The following is a 6000-nucleotide window of genomic DNA, read 5'->3' as shown; positions in this document are numbered from 1 at the left end:
AAATTTCAAGTTCGTGTGACTTAAGGTTCCGAAGTTATAGCTGATAAAAAATTCCACGCCTATGGGATGTGCCACGCCACCTTCTACAAACTCATTTATATATACCCTCTTATAAGCACCTACCATTTATATGTCTGTATAAAAAATTTCAAGGTCATGTGACTTATGGTTCCGAAGTTATGGCTGTTTAAAAATTTCACGCCTATGGGAGGTGCCGCGCCCCCTAGTAGGATCCCAATTTTTTCACCCTGTTATAGGCCTAGGAGTCATGGCAATGCTGCAACGTGGCACATACATACATATATACATACATACATATATACATACATACATATATACATACATACATACTTCCACAAATATATAGTAGATATATCCTTCTCTTAGCGTAAAATAATTTTTGGGGATGTCTCGGCCACAGGGCCACCTATCGTGTAAGTTTCAATTCCAAATATTTCTTTTAAATTGGCTAAATTGTTTTCTAAATATGAGCCAAATCAGCAAATAAATGTAATTTTTAGGAATATTCTGATCCCAGCGCCACCTAGCGAGCAAATTTTTTGTGGAAGTATTTCTTTTCAAGGTACTGATATATGAACCAAATCGGTCCAGCCGTTTAGTAGTTTAGTGACATACAATATACAGAAAACTCTATGGAATTGTGAAATTGTGACATCTCAGCTTTATTAATTTTTTGGCAACAACAACAAAAAGTTTTGAATTTTGTTCTTCATAGAAAAACCTTCCACATAGAAGGCCCAAGAAAGTACTTTTTACAGAATTGAAATCGGTTCAGCCGTTTGGTCAGGCATCGCGGTCATACGAAAAACATTTCATTTATATATATATAGATTNATTAATTTTTTGGCAACAACAACAAAAAGTTTTGAATTTTGTTCTTCATAGAAAAACCTTCCACATAGAAGGCCCAAGAAAGTACTTTTTACAGAATTGAAATCGGTTCAGCCGTTTGGTCAGGCATCGCGGTCATACGAAAAACATTTCATTTATATATATATAGATTTGTTGCCTTTAATGGTCGAGAATGGCTTAAAATGGTAAAACGAAAAGATAAAGTGAAAAAGTAAAATTTCACAAAGTTTGAATCGTCTATTTTCACTTCACCATTTCAAAGAACGAGAATTGGCCCCCCGCACAGTGGTCCAAGACGCCAATCTAGCTGGAAAAAAGTCAATTTGTTTATGTTTCAAAGTTCACATAATTTGTTTGGTAATTGTTAGATAACTATCCACTGTGCATAACTGTATATCAATTTTTTTTTATTTTTTGCGTATTTGCTTTGTTATGATGTTTTGAAAATGAACAATAGCATTGTCACTGTTGTTATAGCAGCTCAGTCGATTGACAACATCACATTTGAACTGATCGTAACATCAAAGAAGAGCAAATTTTGTCCTTATTTTTTTATACCCGAGCGCACTTGTGCACAAGGGTATTATAACTTTGTTCACATAACGGTTGTTTGTAACAGGCAAAACGAATCGAGATAGATATAGACAAATGTATACATAAATGATCAGAATGAAAAAAGAAATCGATTAAGCCATGTCTGTCTGTCCGTCCGTCTGTCCGTCTGTCCGTCTGTCCGTGTACACGATAACTCGAGCAAAAATTGAGATATCTCAACGAAATTTGGTATGTAGGTTTCCCTTAATCCAAGGTAGGTTGGTATTGAAAATGGGCGAAATCGGACTTTAACCACGCCCACTTCCCATATAACGGTAATTTCCAGAAATACGAAAACTGCGATATTTTAGTAACTACTGAAGATAATTCACTCAAAATTGATATTTACAATAATTTTTAGACGAAAAATAAGAATATTATAAATTTTTGGAAAATGGGCGTAGCCACGCCCACTTATGGTTACATGTGTATATCTTGGTAACCGCTGCACCAATTTCTTCCAAACTTGGCACAGTTGTTGGCCTTCGCATAACATACCAAATGGCCGAAAATTTTTAAAATCGCTCAATAACCACGCCTACTTCCCATATAACGGTAATTTTCAGAAATACGAAAACTGCGATATTTTAGTAACTACTGAAGATTATTCACTCAAAATTGATATTTACAATAATTTTTAGACGAAAAATAAGAATATTATAAATTTTTGGAAAATGGGCGTAGCCACGCCCACTTATGGTTACATGTGTATATCTTGGTAACCGCTGCACCAATTTCTTCCAAACTTGGCACAGTTGTTGGCCTTCGCATAACATACCAAATGGCCGAAAATTTTTAAAATCGCTCAATAACCACGCCTACTTCCCATATAACGGTAATTTTCAGAAATACGAAAACTGCGATATTTTAGTAACTACTGAAGATTATTCACTCAAAATTGATATTTACAATAATTTTTAGACGAAAAATAAGAATATTATAAATTTTTGGAAAATGGGCGTAGCCACGCCCACTTATGGTTACATGTGTATATCTTGGTAACCGCTGCACCAATTTCTTCCAAACTTGGCACAGTTGTTGGCCTTGGTACAGCATAAAAAACCGCCGAAACTTTTTAAAATCGGACAATAACCACGCCCACATCCCATATAACGGTAATTTAGAGAAATACAAAATCTTCGATAAATCATTAAATATTGAAGCTAATTTATTCAAAATTGATGCTTGCAACAATTCTTTACCAAGAAATACGTTTATGGTAAAATTTTGGAAAATGGGCGTGGCACCGCCCACTTATGATCAAATATAAGTATATCGGTAACCGTTCTACCAAACTCGGGATAGTTATTGTACTTGCCACGTGTAAGCAAAACGTTGAAAATTATTGAAATCGGACTAAAATAACGGCCGATTCTCATATAACGGTAAATTTAAGAAATGCTTGAAACTTCAATATTTCGAAATTGAAGGACGCTAATTTACTCAAAATTGATACACCTCGGCTTACCATCTAGCGGAAGGTTTCGGAAGGGTGAAAAAACATATATTTAATACTTGCGCCGGGTATTTAATGTTCGGCTCCGCCCGAACTTAGACTTTCTTACTTGTTTTAAACTGCATTATGTCAGGTATGTTTAAGCTATATTATAAATAAATGTCGAATTTAAATGTTGTGTGCAAAATAATAGATAAGAGGAAATATGTGTTTTGTGTAGTAAAAATTTAGCATTTTATGGTTTTTAGAGTAACTTTTAAATAGGATTCCCGTGGATTCCCGTGAAATGAATTGTGCCCTGTTGATCTGGGTAATGTCCACTTTAGATGAAAAAAAAATTGTCTGCAATTATTTACCGGTAAACTTTTTATATACATATATAGACAACATACCCATAACACAGAGAGAACTATATAATGTGTGGATCGCCGAAATGGAAAGCAAAGAAAGGGTACAAGCTGTCATTAGCTATTTTTTTCCTAAGAGTGGGTTACAGAAAACTTAAACAGAAGATTATTGCAATAAAGTTAAGTTAGCTGTACGGAGATTAACGTATTCAATTAACGAAAGATGGATAAAAGCAAAAAGATCTAAGAAATATTTTGAAGACTCCAATAAAATTTGGTTAAATGGAGTATTTGGCCTTCCTTCTAAAAACGTGATTAAAATTCCAGAGGATTTAGGGATCCAACCGTCAACGTCAAATTTTGGTAGACTTCGATCAGATTTTTCAGGTAAATCTGAAAAAGGGAAGCATTTGGAAGTATCGGCTTTAGTTAGTGGATGTTCACCTGAGAAACTAGTTTTCGCTGCTGGCGTTAGTCCTTATAAATCTGGCAAGAGGGATGCTGCCGCGATTCTAAAGAACATAAATGAATCTCCAACGAGGGCAACTAAAATTAAAAAAAATTGTTAATGCACAATCTAAGGAACCAGTACCATTTACAGATGAAGACGCATTACGTCTGTTTATCGATGTAAAATATACAAAAGCAAGTTATAATGCGATGCGTACTGGTGCTAAGATCCGTAACGCGGATCATATCATAGAATTTTGGAAGCTAAAGAAAAGTGCTACCCAAATAATGGAATAAAGGTATCCGATGTAATAGCAGAGGTGCCTCTGCAGGACTTAGTTGATCACACGGCATGTAGAATTTTAAAGTTACAAAAAGAGGGCATAGAGGAATTCAATTATACGGAATTGACTTTGATTTATAAATGGGGATGTGATGGTAGCAGTGGCCACTCAACCTATAAGCAAAACTTTAGTTCAAATGATTCCCGTAAAACAGATGAATATTTGTTTGCAATTTGCTTGGTACCTTTGCAGCTAAAGTACGATAACCATATCATATGGGAAAACCCACGTCCGTCATCAACACGTTTTTGCAGGCCGATTAAACTGATTTTTGAAAAGGAAACAAAATCTTTGATTCAAGATGAAACTAATTACATACAAAATCAAATTAATGCAATAGTGTCAAAAGCTTCTAACATTGAAGATAAAACATTTATTGTTAAACATGTGTTTTATTTAACAATGATTGATGGCAAGGTTTTCTCAATTCATAGCGATTCCTCTACTCAAAGATGTGGTATTTGTGGAGCAACGCCAACCATTATGAATAAATTGCACGAAATTAAAGCCTTGAATTTAAGGGCCAATCTTTACGAATATGGGTTATCGACATTGCATGCGTGGATAAGGTGCCTGGAATGTGTATTGCATATATATATATATATATGTTACAGGTCTATTCTGCGCTGGTAATAAAAATTTTGTAACCGGTAAATTAAGTTCCTGTAAATTTTTAAATCCTTTTCGCATTCTGTATACTCTTGTAACCGGTAAATTTTGTTACCATCTCATAAGCTGGTATCAAATTATTGCCCCGTGAAATATTCTATGCCAGGATTTGCACAATTCTTCATAACTGAATTGCTGAATATTTTAACTGCATTACCAAAGTATTTAGAATCGCGGTGACAAGAACTGGTAACATTTTTTGGTAATACAATTTTCCGGTTACAAAATCTTTGGTAACGTGCAGAATAGACCTTTTAGTGGTTTTGGTTTAAAAAACAAGAAGCTATAAATTATGTACACCAGCTGAAAGACAAATTAGTTATCTTTATGGTGGCGTCATTAGTTTTTTTATCGGTTATACTTACAGTTCGTAAGATATTAATATTTAAAAAAATTTAAAAACTGAACTTTAACCTTCTAGAACATCTTGATTTTTTTACTTGCGCCAAATAATTTTGTCATGGTTGAAATAAGCATAAAAAGTTCTGTTGATCTGCAGCTTTCCTTTTTGAATAGCTGAACGGTCGGTTCCAGGAAATGATGAATAACTTAAATCAAAAATGCACATATTTATGTATTGTTTAGTATTTCCATTAAAACACCAAATATATTGCAAATTTGCATAGAATAAATAATACACATTTTACTTCNCATGTGTGGAGGTGCGCACATTACACCAGCTTAATCGCTCTGACCAATAAGTTGCGATGCAATGGAAAGACTAGCGAGCACATCTAAATTGGCGGCCGATAAAGTCCGTGGTGTGCGATGGCTCTAATCCATTATAAACAAGAAATATTGCTGTTATATTTTCATTTTTATGATTTTTATTCATGTGATTAGCAGTGGCAAAAATGTATGTATAAAATACGTATATTTATATTAAAAATTAAGTGATCAGTTATGAAACATATAAATCTTTACATGTTCTGTTAAAAAATATCTAAAATAACAAGCGATAATCCCCAAGTTCTATATCGTAGCAGTGGCCACATTGCGTGGTTGTCACAGACACGGTTTATGTCAAAAAATTTGAAGTGAAACAACCTTCTAAAAATTATTGTATCATGATCATGCCTTTGAACTACAAATTTTAAAAATTATTTAAATTTTTGTTTACGCTTCGAACACCACGTCAACATACATATACTCGTACCTACATACATGAAATTATAAATTACCAAATATACTTATGTATACATATGTATAAGTACATAAATATTTACATATGTAGAAAACCCACCAGTAAATATTCATAGGTATACCG

General features: G+C 33.9%; 1 protein-coding gene across 9 annotated transcripts in view; it reads left to right on the top strand.

Moving 5' to 3' along the window:
• Nucleotides 1-6000, top strand: part of Ih (hyperpolarization activated cyclic nucleotide gated potassium channel Ih) — an 89754-nt gene that overhangs the window by 7190 nt on the left and 76564 nt on the right. The gene's annotated exons all lie outside the window — the stretch shown is intronic.

The sequence above is a fragment of the Rhagoletis zephyria genome, unplaced genomic scaffold (assembly GCF_001687245.7).
Source record: "Rhagoletis zephyria isolate East Lansing unplaced genomic scaffold, Rhagoletis_zephyria_1.1 Rzeph_scaffold_00404, whole genome shotgun sequence".
Taxonomy (NCBI): Eukaryota; Metazoa; Arthropoda; class Insecta; order Diptera; family Tephritidae; genus Rhagoletis; species Rhagoletis zephyria.
This window is presented reverse-complemented; position numbering and strand designations above follow the sequence as displayed.